Raw genomic sequence first — 19,045 nt, 5'->3', positions numbered from 1 at the left:
ACATGAGGGGCCGAATCCCCCACCGCCATCGCACGATGGAGATTTAATCGCCCTCCGTCGACCGCCACCGCAGACCTTTATGTATAGGGGAAAGAGCCGGAGTGAGCCCAAAGATGGGGACTAACACGGATCCTCCCCCTAATCTAGCTCCAACTATCTCTGAGCTGACACTTGAGGTGACACCTCTCTCTTTCATGCATGGATTCTCTACGGGTTCGTTGTTTGCTCATCATGAGACAGATGCATGGAAACCAAGCTTCGAGGTAGACAACGCGCGGGTCACTTTCGTCCACTGTCCACGTTTTCTCAACGCCAACGATGTTACCATTCAAGAAGATGAGCTGCGAGGTAAGCGACCCTCTCCCAGTCACCAGATACTGGCAGTGGATCTTCCCAAAAGGCAGCAAGGTCCTCTTACGCGAGGGTGGTGCAGGAGTTCAGAGGAGGGCCTTTCACCTCGTTCACGCGTAGTTCTATTAGCGCTCCCAGAGACGAAAGTGCCAAAAAAGGAGGCCCCGCAAAGGTGCAAAAGGTCTCTCTTGCAGTTGCGCAGCCAGTCACAAGTGGATGTATTCGTGGTGTTACAAGAGAGCCAGGAGAAGGGTCCAAAAATGGAAAAAAACCAACCATCACCTCTCCAAGCTCCACGAGGAGGGAAGACCTTCAAAGCCAGGCAAAAACGTATGTATAGCAGGTCCCCAAGAGTTCCGACCCAAGCGCACAGAAAGGGCACAGAACAAGGGACGACACAGCAGGCAAAACTGGTGTCGGTGAAGGAGATCCCAAGGGTGGAACAGATGGAGGCTCCAAGTCAGCAAATACCAGTTGCCTAGCAAAATGCAATGCACTAGTAGGTCCACACTCACATCAGCAAGAGGATCCTCAGTCTGAAGATGAGTCATATTCTAAAGGTAAAGTTACTGCGTTTTTGGATGAAGATAGACTAGAACAGTCCATTGAGTGGCTTTCTTCTCATGCCTTGATAGACTTTCTTCCTGACCCCAGACCTCTGGCGGTTTTTCTTAAAAGCTGGCTGAGAAACAATTGGATTAGGAAAGGCCTAGTTGTCACCAGTGTAAGATTTCTTAGAAAAGGCTTCTTTTTCTTACAGAAGACATGGCCTGAAAAGCTCTTCATCATGGTCTTTGGACCATTAGACACCAACCTCTATATCTAGAATTTTAGTCTCTGAATTTTAACCCTAATAAACCTAGGTCTACTTTTGTGCCGGTGCAGGTTGAACTCCCTGATCTTCCCTTTTCACTTGTCAACCAAGCTCCTAATCTGTATAGGAGTCTAGGTCAGGTTATTGATGTAGAAAAAGAGCAATTTATCAACCCTAGAGGGCATCCTCAAGTATGTGTCAAGATGGATGTGGCTGAGGAACTTCGTGACACCCTATGTCAATAAAAATGGAAGCATATTCATGGAGCAACCATAAGTGTACAAGATTTTACCTAATTCTTGTTTCCTTTGTGGGTTATCTACCCACACAGTAAAAAATTGTCCCTTGAAAAGAAATAAATCCAAGAACCCACAGGAACCTCCTCAACAACATGCTAACCAACCCTCCAAGCCCAAGTGGGCAGTTAAGGACAAGCAGAAACCCCAAACAAAGGAAGGGGTTGTAGATAAAAGAAGCAGCAATGCCCTAGTCAAAGAGTCAAAAGGACTGAAGAACAGTAAGGTACACCTAAAGGAGGACAGTCACTTTTCCTCTGGCTACTAACAATGCTTATGAAGCCTTTGTAGAGCATGAAATTGAGCAATGGATTCAGGAAGCCAAAATGGAAGAGGATGAGGTCAAACCTGGTTGGTCAAAGGAATTTGAAGATGATGTCAACCAACAAGATGCAAGTATGAGTGACTCTGAGTTAGATGACTCAGAGGAGGAACTTCCTTTGGTTCAAAAGGAAAAGAGTATTGTGGTGCCAGCTAAACCTCAAGCCACAGTTCAGAATAAGAGAAGAATTTCCCAGGTCAAAGGCTAGGGTGTCCCTCCCAAAGGTCTGCCCCCAAGGCAAAAAAGGGGAAGAACAAAAATGGTAAGTAGCGCTTTTTCATTCCTCACATTAAATGTGTGTGGTTTGACTGACCCTTTGAGGAGTCAGGAGTTATTAGCCTCTTTCCCCAACCTTTATTGCGCTGCAAGAAGTTAAAGTTATTCATGAGGTTTTGTTAAACAGACTCAAAAGCATTGATAACAGAAGAGTGTGGCTTTTTGCCTCTCATGAAGAGGGTAGATGTGGGACTACAATAGGGGTCTTATCTCACTACAAAGACTGTGTGTCCAACTTTCAGCAAGATTTAAACCACAGATGGATAGCAAGCTGAAAAGAATAGCTTTTACTATGATTTCAGTCTATGCTCCAACCGGTACTATGACTCTAAGAAGAGCCACATGGGATGCACTGATGGATGATGGTAGTGACTGTGTGATATTAGGTGACTTTAATATGGTTGAGGGGTCATCAGAAGCCAAAAAAAGCACTCAAGAAGCCAAAAAAAGCAGAGTTGCCATCAGGGCTAGGAGAATGGAAAAGTTGAAGGAGGAATTGGAACAACTACAACAAAAGGAAAGGTTGTTGAGAGATCAGCTCAACATCATGTGATTACATGTGCATAGCACTAACACATATAGAGTGCTATAAAGGAAAGGGTTAGATGCCCTAATTCTAATTTGTATATATTTTACATTTTCAACTAAATCTAGTGTACAGTTAGTCATTTGTGGTGTGCAACACCAAGGTGTATTTTCTTTAGCGCAAAAGAGCAAGTTGATTGAATATTATCTCATCAAGCGATAGTTCAAACTGGAAATCCATTACAAACAATTCGTATTGATGGAGGTGGCGAGTATTGTTCAAAAGCATTCAATTCATTTTGCACTGAACATGGAATCACTCGTCAAACAACAATTCTAGATACTCCCTCACAAAACCCGTGCGCTGAGAGGAAATTGAGGACCATCATGGAAGTAACCTGGTGGCAGTGGCAGTGGCCCATGTCATCTCAGCTGTGGCATTTGGCATCTAGGGCCATGGGGTAGCTGCAAGGGATCTTGTACCTTCATAACAAAATAAAAAATAAGAGACAAAATAAGAAGAGGTGCAAATAGATTTAAAAGAATAAGTACATATAGATAGTCAGAAAAGGGAAAAACAGAAAACTACCTTAACCTTGATGTAGACCATCAGATACCAAAAAAAAAAAAAGGACCTCTTTCTAATCCAACTATTGAGTGTGGAACCTATGGAATGTTTAATTGGTAATGGAAGTTTAAAATCTACATAGTTAAGTGCACATTGTTAGGATAAATCTAGGATGGGGAACCTCTCGGGACCTCTCATTTTGACATAGTTTTGAACTTTTTTGCTTGCAATTAGCTAACCAAGGGTGGAGGAGTGTTTTCCAAGAACTACCCCATCTAAGACATTATCCTAAGGCTTTCAAACCACCCTAGTTACACATTTGAGATCTAGGAAGGGAGAGAACAAGGTGAGCCTAGCACTTGATCCCCCATGAAGATGAATTCAATTCCTTCTCATAGTTTTACTTTTCATGCTTGGTTTAAAAGGTTTGTTTAGCTTTGCCTTTTAAAGTTTTGGTTTTTTAATAGTTTTAGATTTTTAGGTTTGCTTTTAAAGTAAAAGTATGATTTTAAAGTGTAATAGTGTGAATCCTGAAAAGCATGTACGATGCTTTTGAAAGTAGGATCTCTAGATACTAATTTCAAAATTTGAAACTTGAAACTTGAAATTTGAATTTTCAAATTTCAAATTTAAATTTTAAATTTTAAAATTTGAATTTTGAACTTTGAACTTTAAATTTTAAATTTTAAAATCTGAATTTTCAATTTTTAAATTTAATGTTTGAATGTTTGAAGATTTGGCCACATGGCCAAATCTTCCTACTGATTTGAAAGAAGCGAGCAACATTTGGCGGCACGGCAAAATTTTCCCAAACTCTAGTGCTTTGAAAGATTTGGCCACACAACCAAATCTCCTAGAACCTGGTGATTTGAAAGAAGCATGCAAGATTTGGTTGCATGGCCAAAACTCCCCATACCCTAGTGCTTTGAAAGAAGCCTACAAGATTTGGCCACATGACCAAATCTCCCCAAGTTTGAAAGAATGCGACAACCAAATCTTCTCAGTGCTTTGAAAGTACTCACAAAGTCTCGAAGGATTTGGCCGTGCATCCAAATCTTGCTAGCTTCTTTGAAAGCACCAAGGTCTGAGTAGATTTAGCTGTGTGGCCAAATCTTATTGCTTCTTTCAAAGCACTAGTGTCTTAGGAGATTTGGCCATGTGGCCAACAATTGTTGGCTCCTTTCAAAGCACTAGGGTATGGGGAGATTTGACCATGTGGCCAAATCTTGTGGGCTTCTTTGAAAGCACCAAGGTATGTGGAGATTCGGCTTCTTTCAAGCCACCAAGGTCTAAGTAGATTTGGTTGTGTGAATAAATCTTGATGGTTTCTTGAAAGCACCAGCGTCTCGAGAGATTTGGTTGTGTAGACAAATCTTGCTATCTCCCTTTCAAAGCACCATGGTCTGTGAAGATTGGGCCATGTAGCCAGATTTTGCTGGCTAAAATTCAAAGCACCAAGGTTTAGGAAGATTTGGTCATGTAGTGAAATCTTGTAAAGCATTTTCATCCTAAGTCACACCATCAGATATCAATATTGAACTATAACAAACATTATGTATGCAGGTGCCACATTGAAAGTCGGGGTTAAAGTCAACTTGCTTGTCAGTGGAAAGATTGTTGCCATTGGGACAATATTCTCTACATCACATGATGACATGTGCCAAGGTGTGCCCTTCGGAGAAAACAATTGTCAGTGGCGATTGATATTTGTATGGATGAAAGTGCACTTCTTCCATTTCCTACAATGGATGCATTCTTAGTCTATGAGGCTTTGGGTAGTGTTGCTCGTTGGAAAGCACGATCAATGAGTTGTGTGGACAATGTCAATGGAGCTATTGTACCAATGAATGATATAACATCAGATACCATTGATGTTGAACCTCTATGTGAATATGATGAGTTTTCCATTCGAGAATCATGAAAGGACAAGAAAGTTTTAATATGGGATGAGCAGAAAACCAAGAGCATTGCTGAGGGTGTTGTTTTGTATGTCTACCCATTTGAACCTATAAATTTTGAGATGCTTGGTGAAGGTAATCTGGGTGTGGGAATTGAAAAGTATCATAGTGATGTATCAGGCATCGATACGATCCACTTAATAAAATGGCCCATTGCACAAATAACCTTTTTAGATGGAACTTCATTAAGAATCGATAACACCATGAATTTTCCAAGTGGTTCTAGGCAAAAGCACATGGAAGATGAGGACCCAAATAAAAAATCCACAAAAAAGAGGCATTACTGCATGATAAAGAGGAAAGCTAAAAAACATAGCATGCCATTAGCATCATCTAGACTCACAAGGGATGCAGTCACAAAAGTATCTATGATTGATTATTGTAAACAAAATTGTTGTCAATTTGCCGATCGTCAAATGATATCCAAATTATGCATAGAGTATTAGGGCCAAAGTTTGGAGGCTCGCACCAATTATGTGTATGACACTCTTAGGGTTGCTTGTCGAAAAGATGACAATGGGCAGTTCAAATACGGCTTTTCATTGAATGGTATTCAAGTTTGTTGTAGAGCATGGTATGAAATGCATGGTATTCCAAAAACAACATTTTATCGATACAAGGAGCAATTTGAAATTGGTATATGAAGGTGCATGCATGGTAATAAAGGAATTGTGCGGAGAGGTTGGGACCACACAGAACTGGGTAGAGCCATAATCCAAGATTTTGTGGATAACAATTCTGAGCATATGCCACACAAAAGTAGAACACTTCAGGATGGATCAAGGGAAACACAGCTGGTGATACCGGATGTATACAAGCAGGTTGATATTCTCTATGAGGTTAACATATGCAATTAAAGCATAGTTTGGGTTGTAAGGAGATGTCGACTTCCACATTCAACCATATATGGAACTCTGAATTCAAGCATGTAACTTTGTCAAAAACAAGTGAATTCTCTAAGTGTGGTTTATGTAGTGCAATCAAGGCTCAGCTTGTAGTGACACAATGCCAAAATGAATGTAATAAGTTGATGGAAGATAGAAGAAAGCACATGTTACAACAAAAAAGTTGTAGAAATGTGTACTACACTTGGCACAGATTTTCTGAAATATATCCTCAGACATACTTGTGCATTATCCATGATAAGATGGACCAAAAGAAGACAGCCATCCCTAGATTATGCAATCATTCAAAGGACACAGACAAATCCTTTTAGCTCCCAGTGGCTTTGACTGGCATGATAACACATGGACATGGTCAAGGACGTTATGGTCACTTTTCTTTATCCTTGTGGCCATCGGATCCTAACTTCACAATCGGTTCATTGGCTTTGTGTTTGAGAAATCTTGAAAGATTTGATAACCATGCACTTGGAGATTTGGTACATGATGGGATGCCAAGGTTTGATAATGCTCTGCTAAACGCACTAACCTCAAGAGAAGCATTGGATTCTCACTATGTTTCTAATGACAAGCAACAACTTCATCTTGGAGCAGTGGGTGGAACATTCAAAGACCTTGGACTTGGAAGTTCCCATCAAGAAAATCCTTATAAGAAACTACCCAAACACCTATTGTTGCAGTTGGATAATTGTGGTTTTGAAAACAAGAATAGGTACTTGTTTGCATACTTATCATTACTTGTTGCTCGAGGGATTTTCAAGTCACTTCAATTGGGATTCTTGATGGTTGGGCATACACATGAGGATATTGATGCAATGTTCAGCAAGTTTTCAGAGAGGTTAAGAACTAGCCAAACATTGACATTTACACATCTCATGGATACTTTTAGACAATGTGAGGAGTCTTCTCCAACACCATTTTTGGTAACGGAAGTCCCTGATTTCAAGAGCTATGTTGATGGATGCCTATGTGATGGGCAAGATGCTTTAGTGGGACACTCAAAGCCTCTCCAATTTCGGTTCTTTATGCGAAATGAAGTTCCTATCATGCAATATAAAGTGCATCCACGATCATTAGATTGGCAACCAAGTGAAGGTGGCATTGAGTTGTGGAAGAGACATCCGGATGGTCATCCAATGCTACCAAGTGGAGAGCCACCTTGTGTACCCATGTTCGAGTATGTGAAGGATCACTCACATGTGATAATTGGTATCAAGGAGTATGTACACTTTTGGGAAAAATGGGTGCACCTACAAGGTCCAGAAGCATCTTTTACAAAGTTTTACAAGCCGGTAGTGAAGTACTAGAAGAACATGATTGATGAGCTTCATAAACCAAACAATAGTGTAGAGGGCATGTACGAGAGATTTTGGCCAAAGATGCAACATATTGATTGTGTGCAAGTAGTTGATAATGAAAACGATGAGTTTCAAGGAATTGAAGAGTGGAATGATCACTACTGTGGACCTCAAAGGAAAAAGCCAAAACAATCATTTGATCCAATGGTTGATGTACAAAAAGGACACTTTCTTTTGGTCCGACCAGTAGAAAAAGTTTACCCAATTTAGCTAGGCGTTGCTCAAACTGATGTACAAAAGGATAATAAATCTAAAAATTTCAAGAAGGTCTTCATACAATATTGGGCACCTATATGCAAAAGACGCAATGCACAAATTGAGGAGGTGTATGCAGATTGTTGGAACAAGATTTGGATGTGCAATAAAGGTGATCCTCCACATTGGGAATCTATTGATGCTATTGTATGGTCATGGGTTCCAAAAGGTAACCTCTCAAAGAAGGTTTCCTCAAAGAGCAGCAACCTCCCCATGAAGGTGAAGATACCAACCATTGTACGCAAGCGAGCGTTAACAAATTTGTGTCATAGTACAGATTCCAACTCTGATGCTGACTCCACAATGGAGTGAAGGTACTTGAAAAGCATGACTTTTTTTTCCTTGCACAATGATAATTTAATTGAATACTGACAAATATTTGGAAGGTATGACATTGATCTTTTTTCTTTATCTTTTTTTTTGCAGACCATTGCTTTGTGGTTGCAAGTTCTGCACACTTGACAAAATATCAAGGACTAGTGTTGCATTCTTACTTTTTCTCCAACTAAACTAAAATGGTATTTTTGAACACCACCTTTTTTCGAGAAGAGACAATACATCGTTGAACTCAAACATATGATGTTTTTTTCTCGGCTAATGCAGAACATTCACACTCCAAACTGTGAGTTTCATATACACGGCCAAATCCAGTGAGAAAGTCAATGGAGTGCACTTGATGCATTGTAATTACAACCCCTCAAAAACTACCATGCATTGGTCGAAACCTCAACATTTGACATTTTATTTATGTTGATGCAAACCATGCACATTTGTGGTTGAATGGCAATACTCTAGACTAGATTCACGTATTCCTCTCCTAGTCCATTCAGGATGACTTGAACCATTTGTATGGGATTCATAGTCTCTCCTGTTGTTGCGAGTTGATTGATGTAATCTTATATCCTAAGTACGTAAGCATGACCATTTTCACTGCTATTGTGGAAACTCTAGTTTATCTGGTTTCTCAATGTGAGAATCTTGGAATTATTCTTGGACTCATAGAGCTACGAACATATCGGGCAGGATTCTTTTGATGTCTTAACTGTGTTGAGATGTCCTAGCATGTCATCTTGCCCATTTTGCTTGATCAGATGATATGCATACTTGTCTTTCTTTTCCCATTCTGCATGTGCTTGGGCAATGATAAGATTTGCTACAAGTGCGGAAATTGTTGATGTAGCTGGAGATCCCATGATAGATCCTGCTACGGGTGCTATGACAACAGGTGGAGTAGATCTACTTCTGGCACTGGGTCATCAATGGTCTAGGTGTAGAGACCCATCGGCATGCTCTCATTTGTCTTGAAGTACAAGAATGGTCTTCATTCGATATTTCCATGTGCTGTAATTAGATTTGTCTAGCTTAGTAGATGTCTCCAAATTGAGGTTGCTAGTCATAGACATGGTGCAGGAAAATGTACTCAAAGTGTGTGAAATCACTGTCTAAATCAACTACAAAACATTGAACGTATCAAGCGAAATCTGAACTATTGGTGAAGATAGAATTGCACTATAAGGTTGAGTCATTGTGGGCATTAATTCTATGGCAGGTGTAGTAGAAGTCATTGAGAGGCTCGTAGATGATCGGCTGTCGGAAGCTTTTGATGTAGGGTTGTAGGTCTTTGGAGTTGTAGAAGATCCACGTTGCAGAGCAGGAGCCGAGAGCTTGATGCAGTTGTTGGAGCTTGCCCGACGGGGCTCTCAGGTCGTTAATGGAGTCACTTCACAACTGCTAGTCTACAGTTCGTCCTGCTCTAGATAATCAGCCACATAGGAAATCATAGTTGTTAGGAGCTACTAGTTGGCTACCGGTATGGTCACTAGAGCCTACTAAAGCCAGAGAGATGGCTGTTGGTTTTGGAACCGACTGGACCTTTGGATGGCACGAGCTGAGGTCTTGAAGAAGGAAGTTGTAGTCGAGCAGAAGGTCTTTGTAGTAGAGCAGTCGATTGCATGCAGTCATTGGAATGGGAACAGGATGCTTCCAAGGCTAGTACACTACAACATGCGAGCCAGTGGTAGTTCAAAAAAGGTAACCTAAGGAGGAGAGCCCATCAGCTCAAAGAATCTATCAACAAAATTACTTATAGCATTGCAGAAGGCACAAGTACAGATGAAAGTACACCAATCATTGCGTATGCTACTAGAAATTAAAAAGAGCTGGTAGGTGAGCTGTTGGAACCACCACAGTAGTCTAAACATAGGGTGAATGTGGCACAAGTGCAACAATGTTATGTGGGACTAGAGACACGCAAAGCACAATTGCAAGATGTAGACTATAGGGAGCCATTTCTAAGAGTGAAATAGGATAAAAAGAACCTATAGGTGTTTTGCTGAATGGACCTGAATATGGGGTCAACTTATTGTCACAGTTTATATATAAATGCATGGGCTTGTTTGATCTAGAAATAGCACCATTTCAAGTATACGTGCATACCAATGCCAGATTCAACCAAGCATTATATGGATCCAACTGATCCATATTGAAGCTATGGGATTCTAGGTTAATTGTTTTGTCTAGCAGATGGAAGAAGATGATGTATATTACCCAATGCTACTTGGATGCCTGTGGTTCAAGGTAGCCCAGGTGAAATAGGGATGGGGCTCCTCAACCATAATGGTAAGGAGCAGCAAGAAGAAAATCAAGTGCTTAGTAGATATGAGCAAGCATATGAAGAGCAACTACACTGCACTTCATAGGTGCATGAAGATGAATGTGAATTTGGGAACACCGGCACACCCAAAGCTATCAAAATTAGTGTGCATGTGCAAGTCTAGTTTTGACAAGATCTAGTGGTGCTTATCTGAGAATTTTGTGACATCTTTGCATGGGAGAAAGTACACCAACATGCAAGGTGTGGATCCACAATTGTGTATGCATCGGATCAATTTAAAGAACGATTTCAAACCAAGTGCAACAAAGGTATCGTACGAATCCTAATTGTGCAAAACAAGTGAAAATAGAAATTAGTAAGTTATTGCAAGTGGATTTCATTTACCCTACTTAAAAGGTCACATGGATTTCACTAATAGTAATTGTTCCTAAAACAAATGGTAAACTTTGCATTTCTATGTAATTGGCATAAAATGAATGCTACCACAAGATCACCAATCCATTTTCATTGCTATTTTGCTATACATTTCTGGATGCAATGGTAGCGCATGAAGTATACAATTTTTTGGATGGATTCGATGTGGTTATAATCAAATCCAAATGTTGGAAGAAGATAAAGATAAGACGAAATTTATTATAGAATGGGAAGTGTTTGCAAGTAATGTCCTGTCGTTTGGTTTGAAGAATGCATGTTGTCTCTAGTTTTCCCAAGTGCAGGTTCCGAGGGTGTTGGTCACCTACAATTGTGTCATTGCTCATTGTAGCATAGGTGTTCACAAGTGTAGCATAGGTCCTCGGGTCATGTTTTGGTGAGAGGTGTAGGCTAAATCATGGAAAGCAGATCTCATGCACGTGTGAATGAGAAAGAGAGCTTGATCATAACGATTGGTGGAGGCTCTTGCCTCCACAGAAGTTCAATGGTTTGGAAAGGGGTTTCAAGGTTCCAAAGGGGGACAGGGTTGAGAGAGCTAACTAGGAGTTCTTGGGCTCAAAGGGGGTCTCAGGGTTTAGGCCGAATCCAAGGTTGAGGAGTGGAGCACTAGTCTCCTTCATGGATTTGAGGGGGAAGGGTAGAGGAGGAGGGAGGAGGAGGGAGGAGGAGGGAGGAAGGAGGAGGGAGGAAGGAGGAGGAGGAGGAGGAGGAGGGAGGAAGGAGGAGGGAGGAAGGAGGGAGGAAGGAGGAGGGAGGAAGGAGGAGGAGAAGGAGCGAGGAAGGGGGAGGAGGGAGAGGAGTAGGAGGAGGGAGGAAAGAGGAGGAAGGAGAAGGATAATGGAGGAGGAGGAGGGAGGGAGGGAGGAAGGAGGAGGAAGGAGAAGGAGAATGGAGGAGGTGAAGGGAGGGAGGGAGGGAGGAGGAGGAGGAGGGAGTACAAGGGTAGAGAGTGCAAGGGTAAGGGCATGCTAGAACACGATAGTGTAAGAGAGCATGGCACTACAAGGCATAGGCCATTTTCCGACGAAAATACCGATGCTTTTTACATTAAAATTTTTTTTTTTTCACAAGCGCAAACATCGCTATAAGTGTCACTAAAAGCGTTGGAAAAGGACCATCGCTATAAAGCGTTGCTATATAGCGACACCGGCAAACGTCGCTATATAGCGACACTGTTAATCGTCGCTATATAGCGACACTGGTAAACGTCACTATATAGCGACGATTAACAGAACAAAAAAAAAAGGGTTAGTGGGGCTAAACAGGACTTCCTATGGCCCTGTTTAGCCCCACTGATCTTTTTTTTTTTTCGTAATTACAAAACAAAGGATTTTTATAACAAAATTTCCCTTGCGAAAAGAGTGATACAAAATTGCTCTTGTGAAATGATGAGCAACAAAAGCATATACATGTCGGACATATACAACATTATTTGTAACAAGATTACCCTTTTGAAAGGGCGATACAAAATTGCTCAAACGAGCGGATATACAAAATTCTACTACCACTACTACTCATCCGAATCCGAATCATCCTCGTCTTGTTGGCTTGTTCCTTGGTCCTCGTCACCTGCATCTTCTCCCTCGTCCTCGTCACCTACGTCTGATCCTTGGCCCTGTTCTCGCCCTGTTGATCACTCGCCCCCGATGATGGGATGCTTGAGATTTGACCCTAAGAGTAAACCATATAAATCAAAAGTTAGATTGGAACTTAAATTAAAAAGTGAGATTACAAGTAGGAGTAAACTTATACCGTGCGAGCAACCACCTCAGCCCAATCGACTATCATTCCCATTGCCTCTTGCTCAACGAACCATGGCTTTGTTCCTATCCGAAATGCGCATCACGTCTCTGCATCTGTAGAAAGACGACCCATCGCAGCTTGCTGTGGATCCAATTTACGAGAGTTAGAGTTAGCTAAAGTGGATGTAATATGTAGTAAAACAAATAGAACAATACATTAAATGAGAAGAAGTAGACTTACCACGATTGCCTCGAATGCATACCGTCCGCTTGCACCAAAGTGCGAAGTACCTACGATGTCCAGCCATCTCTTCCTAGCCCTCCTCTGACCCTCGAACAATTCAAGATGGTCCCTACGTTGCTTCTTGAAGTACTTCCAATCAGCTTTGTCTACCCAGCTGGGTTTAGCCAACCCCTTTGTGATGGAAGTACGCAAGGTTGATCTACGATGCTTCAAGACCAAACCCATGCGCTCTCGCATATAATCCTCATTAAACTCCACATTTGGCGGATTAGGGTATCTTTGTTTTAACTCATCGATCACCGCCTGCTTCTTTTGGACATCTTGATACTGCCAATCGGTATTTATGCCACTCTTGAAGTGATGACTCATCAACCTCCTCACGGTGGCCATCACTGCTTTGCCCTTTCTATCTTCTATTATCTCTCCGGCAGCTGTGATTTGATAGGAGAGATCCCCTAATGAGTAAGGAAGACTGACGGTAGCAGAGTCAAAAGGAGTGGAAGCTGCGTGAGTGCTTCCAGAGCGAGGAGTAGTAGTGGGAGTAGGAGAGGAAAAGGGACCTAACTGATACTGTGTCTCCGGACCAAGTGGAGACCTAAAGGAGCATGAGTATGTTGACTCGTCTACATCTCCCGAGTCAGCACAACATCAGCCGCCCTTCTTACTCTTCCTTCCCTTACGAGAGGCATGCGCAGGTGATGACCCCGCAGTCGAAGGGGCACGACTAGGGGACGGCTGGGCAGTATGTCCACCCGTCGATGTAGGGGAGGGAATTGCTAAGGTCCTCTGAGATAGCAAAGAGAAGAATCTCACTGCCTCCTCATCACTCATCTGCACTACAAACTCGTCGGGACTCCCAACAAAGCCATGCACGGCTAGTAAAGGAGTTCTCCGAGGGGTAGTCACAGTGCTACGTGGAAGAGGAGTAAGACCAGGGGTAGTCCTAGTGCTAGGTTCGAGAGGAGTCGAACCAGGGGTAGTCCTCGGGGTAGTCGCCTAAGAGGAATCAAAGTCCTCTGAGCATAAAGATCATGAGCTCTTCTCCTGCGAGGCTATCTGTACTCATCGGATGAGCAACGTGATCGCATGTCTAACATAGACACAAACACGAAAACAAAAAACAAAAAAACAAACATAAGCATAGTCATAGGCATAGGCATAGGCAAGGAGAAAGAAGAGGGAAAGGAAAGAAGAGGGAAAGGAAAGAGGGAAAGAAGAGGGAAAGGAAAGAAGAGGGAAATAGAGAATAAGAGTTAGAGAGAATAAGCTCATGCTTATGCTTATGCAGAAATAGAGAATGAGAGAAGGGGGAAATAGAGAAGGGGGAAAGAGAGAAGCATAAGCATGAGCTTATGCGGAAATAGAGAATGAGAGAAGTGGGAAATAGAGAAGCATAAGCATGAGCTTATGCAGAAATAGAGAATGAGAGAAGGGGGAAATAGAGAAGGGGGAAAGAGAGAAGCATAAGCATGAGCTTATGCGGAAAAATAGAGAATGAGAGAAGGGAAAAATAGAGAAGGGGGAAAGAGAGAACCATAAGCATGAGCTTATGCGGAAATAGAGAATGAGAGAAGCATAAGCATGAGCATGAGCATGAGCTTATGTAGAAATAGAGAATGAGAGAAGCATAAGCATGAGCATAAGCTTCTCTCATTCTCTATTTCCACATAAGCTCATGCATAAGCATAAGCATAAGCATAAGCTCATGCTTATGCTTATGCATGAGCTTATGCGAAAATAGAGAATGAGAGAAGGGGGCAAAAATAGAGAATGAGAGAAGGGGGAAAGAGAACCATAAGCATGAGCTTATGCGGAAATAGAGAATGAGCTTATGCAGAAATAGAGAATGAGAGAAGGGGGAAAGAGAGAACCATAAGCATGAGCTTATGCGAAAATAGAGAATGAGCTTATGCGGAAATAGAGAATGAGAGAAGCATAAGCATGAGCTTATGCTTCTCTCATTCTCTATTTCTACATAAGCTCATGCATAAGCATAAGCTTATGCGAAAATAGAGAAATGAGCATAAGCATGAGCTTATGCTTATGCTTATGCTTCTCTCATTCTCTATTTTCCGCATAAGCTCATGCATAAGCATAAGCATGAGCTTATGCGCTTATGCTTATGCATGAGCTTATGCAGAAATAGAGAATGAGAGAAAGGGGAAACTTAAGCATAATCTCATCCTCATGCATGAGCATAAGCATGAGCTTATGCAGAAATAGAGAATGAGAGAAGCATAAGCATGAGCTTATGCTTCTCTCATTCTCTATTTCCGCATAAGCTCATGCATAAGCATAAGCATGAGCTTATGCAGAAATAGAGAATGAGAGAAGCTTAAGCATAAGCATAAGCATAAGCATAAGCTCATGCTTATGCTTATGCATGAGCTTATGCGGAAATAAAGAATGAGAGAAGGGGGAAAATTAAGCATAAGCTCATGCTCATGCATGAGCATCCGCATGAGCTTATGCGAAAATAGAGAATGAATTTATGCTTCTCTCATTCTCTATTTCCGCATAAGCTCATGCACAAGCATAAGCTCATGCTTATGCTTATGCATGAGCTTATGCGGAAATAAAGAATGAGAGAAGGGGAAAACTTAAGCATAAGCTCATGCTCATGCATGAGCATAAGCATGAGCTTATGCGGAAATAGAGAATGAGCTTATGCTTCTCTCATTCTCTATTTTTGCATAAGCTCATGCATAAGCATAAGCATGAGCTTATGCTTAAGCTCATGCATAAGCATAAGCTCATGCTTATGCTTATGCATGAGCTTATGCGGAAATAGAGAATGAGAGAAGGGGGAAACTTAAGCATAAGCTCATGCTCATGCATGAGCATAAGCATGAGCTTATGTGGAAATAGAGAATGAGAGAAGCATAAGCATGAGCTTATGCTTATGCTTATTATGCTTATGCATGAGCTTATGTGGAAATAGAGAATGAGAGAAGGGGGGCATAAGCTCATGCTTATGCAGAAATAAAGAATGAGAGAAGGGGAAAACTTAAGCATAAGCTCATGCTTATGCTTATGCATGAGCTTATGTGGAAATAAAGAATGAGAGAAGGGGGAAACTTAAGCATAAGCTCGTGCTCATGCATGAGCATAAGCATGAGCTTATGCGGAAATAGAGCATGAGAGAAGGGAAAATAGAGAAGGGGGAATGAGAGAAGCATAAGCATGAGCTTATGCAAAAATAGAGAATGAGAGAAGGGGGAAATAGAGAAGGGGGAAAGAAAGAAGCATAAGCTCATGCTCATGCTCATGCTCATGCTATGCGGAAATAGAGAATAAGAGGGAAAGGAAAGAGAGAAGGGGAAAAGAGAGAAGGGGAAAAGAGAGAAGGGGGAAATAGAGAAGGGGGAAAGAGAGAATAAGAGAAGAGGGAAAAAAGAGAAGGGGGAAAAAAGAGAATAAGAGAAGGGGGAAGAAGGAAAGAATTTGAGAGGAAGAGAGGGTTCCTACACCCATCACTGCAACTAGCACTTAAGGCGCTAGCTACAGGCCAATGCAAATAGCAAGAATAATAAATGGAAAAAAGAGGAAGCACTTACCTGAAATAGTATGTCCCGCTCGGTGTAGTGGACTGGCCCTACAAAAGAGAGAAAACAACCCATTTTTTCGAATAAGATGTTAGAGGAAGGAGGAGATTACAAAAGAAACTTCTTGAAAGGAGGAGATTGAGGAGACAAGGAAAGGAGGAGATTGAGGAGACAAGGAGAAAGAGAAGGAAGAGAAATACAGAAAAAAGAGGTGAGTCTTCTTTCTTTCTTGAAATCTCATTTTTTGTTTCAATCCTTTCAAAACAAGCATGAAAACTGGTTAACAGGTTTAGAAATACAAGAAGAAACACTCACAAAACTAAAGCTAACAAACAAACAACCTACATTGTTGAAACAAACTCACCTCTTGAAGAACTTTCTTTCAAGAAACCAAAGAGGGAAAAGGGTAGAGAGGGAGTACAAGAGCTAGGAGAAGGGTGAGGAGTGGAAAATAGAGTGGGAGGTTGCTTGAAATAGGTGGGAGGTTGTCGAAAATAGGTGGGAGGAGATATTGGCTTGCTATCTTGAGAGATTAGAGGATAGTATGAAGAAAATGCCATGCGGCGAAAGTATCGGGTTTTAACCCACAGCGTCGCTATATAGCGATGCTTATTCGTCGCTATGTAGTGATGTTTTTAATTAAAAACATCGCTATATAGCGACGGAATAGAGGAAAAAGGTCGCTATATAGCGACGCTTACAGTCACTTTTTATTGTAACATGAAAAGAAGGTCAAAAATGCTATTTTATAACTGTTAATATCTCTTCTTCATGCTTATGTTGTGATTTTATAAGTGTAGATGGAAGGGACGAGTGGAAGCTCATCCGATGATGCGCTAACACTCGGGAGCATGAAGTGGCTTACGGAGAGGTTATACTATCATTGCACTCATTGCAAGCGAGAAGTACGACATCAATGTTGTATTATCATGCGCCACTGGTGGATGTATGGGGAGGAGCTGGAACCAGTACCCACCATTGGTGTTGCACATGTTGATGGACCATCGGTAAGTCGAAGCTATTTAAGTTCGCAATCTTATTGTATACCAGGAAATAGAAGATCTTATATTTACACGGAATCTTAAAACAGGATGAGGAGGGTGACGAGGGTACCCATATACCTTCTCACTTTCAGCAAGACTATAGTCTCCCGGATGATGACGAGGGTATGGTCGACATGATGGATTCCATTTTTAGGGGCACTACATCCCACGTACACGTGATGTCAGAGTCTAAGGTCAAAATGCGAGAGTTGCAATCAACACAATTGTACAAGCTAAACTACGTGCTTGTCTCTCAATCTTAAATCTACAAGTAAAGTATGGGTGGTCGGATACAAGTGTCTCAGCCTTAATGAGGTTAGCTCTTGCATTAATTTGACTCATTATTTGGATATTGTTTGTTTGATGAATGGAGATTTGGCTAGTTGTCCAAAGTGTGGGGAACAACGATATAGAGATGACTTGCAGGGTGAGCGGATACCGATAAAGGTCTTGAGACACTTTCCCATCATTGCAAGAATACAACACATGTTCCGATGCAAATCCATAGCGGAGTTGATGATGTGGCATGCATCTCATCGGTCCACTGATGACACATTGAGGATTCCCACAGATTGTGTAGCTTGGAAGCACATAGATAATCAGTGGTCGGACTTTGCGAGGGATCCACGCAACTTACATCTTGGGCTAGCCATGGACGGCGTGAATCCTTTCGGGTTATGCTTGAGATCTTGGTCGACATGGCCCATAGTCATGGTGAATTACAATATCCCACCATGGCTAACAATAAAAAAGGGACACCTCATGCTTGCACTACTTGTGCTAAGAAAGTACAAGGCAAAAAACATGGATGTGTACATGGCACCTTTGATAGAGGAGTTACAGATATTATGGAGAGGAGTGCAGGTCTTTGATATTTCCAGAGCTCCTAGACATACCAATGATATTTTGGTCAGGGGTATCTTGATGTGGACCATGCATGACTACCCAAGATATGGAGACTGCGCATGTACGTGGTTGTGTCTTTACATGTACAATGAGGGATTATGCTTTTTTGACTCTCTTTTGCACGCATGTCTTGTACTAACACATTCATGCATGCGTGCAGGACTTGTTACAAGTGGGTACCATGCTTGTCCTATTTGTGGACCGGCTCTCGCTTGCACGCTACTCCAAACATATGAGGAAAAATGTTTATGAAGGTCATGCTCGATACCTTCCGCTCGACCATCTTGCACGTGGAGGTCAGCTTGATCCACCACCATCTTATTTGAAGGCCAGTGACTGGATTCAATCTTGGAGGGCAAATGGAGAGGAACCTCCTCCTGGTATGAAGAGGCTATCGATCTTTCACGAGCTTCCTTATTGGGGTCAGTTACAAATCAATCATCTCTTGGATCCCATGCATATCTTCAAGAATGTGTTGGGCGCACTTGGTTGGTTCCAAGGACTCGAGAGGAGTGCGAGAAGACTTGCGTGCTATGAATAGGATGTCTCGTTTGTGGCCCCAAGTGCATGCTTCGGGAAAAGTTGTCCTCCCAAAAGCAAGACCGGCAAACTTAGAATATGTGTTGACTATCGGAGTTTGAATGCTACAACACGATGTGATAGGTTCCCCCTTCCCTTCATAGATATTTCTTTATACAATCATTACTTATGGGAATTACTACTTTCTTGCCAACTATGTAAATTGGTGCGTAATTGTTGTGTGTGAATAATATGCAAACATGTTCATAACTACATTCATAATGTATTTAGAAGGAGTGTCTCTCATGCCATTCTTTCCGGTGCCATTCTCTTTGGGGCTAGAAATTAAGAGTTTCTTTGGAATCATGATTTATT

Source organism: Dipteris shenzhenensis, chromosome 9, assembly GCF_047967505.1.
Source record: "Dipteris shenzhenensis isolate YYH24624 ecotype China chromosome 9, Dip_SZ_1.0, whole genome shotgun sequence".
NCBI lineage: Eukaryota > Viridiplantae > Streptophyta > Polypodiopsida > Gleicheniales > Dipteridaceae > Dipteris > Dipteris shenzhenensis.
Note: the sequence above shows the minus strand (reverse complement) of the source record.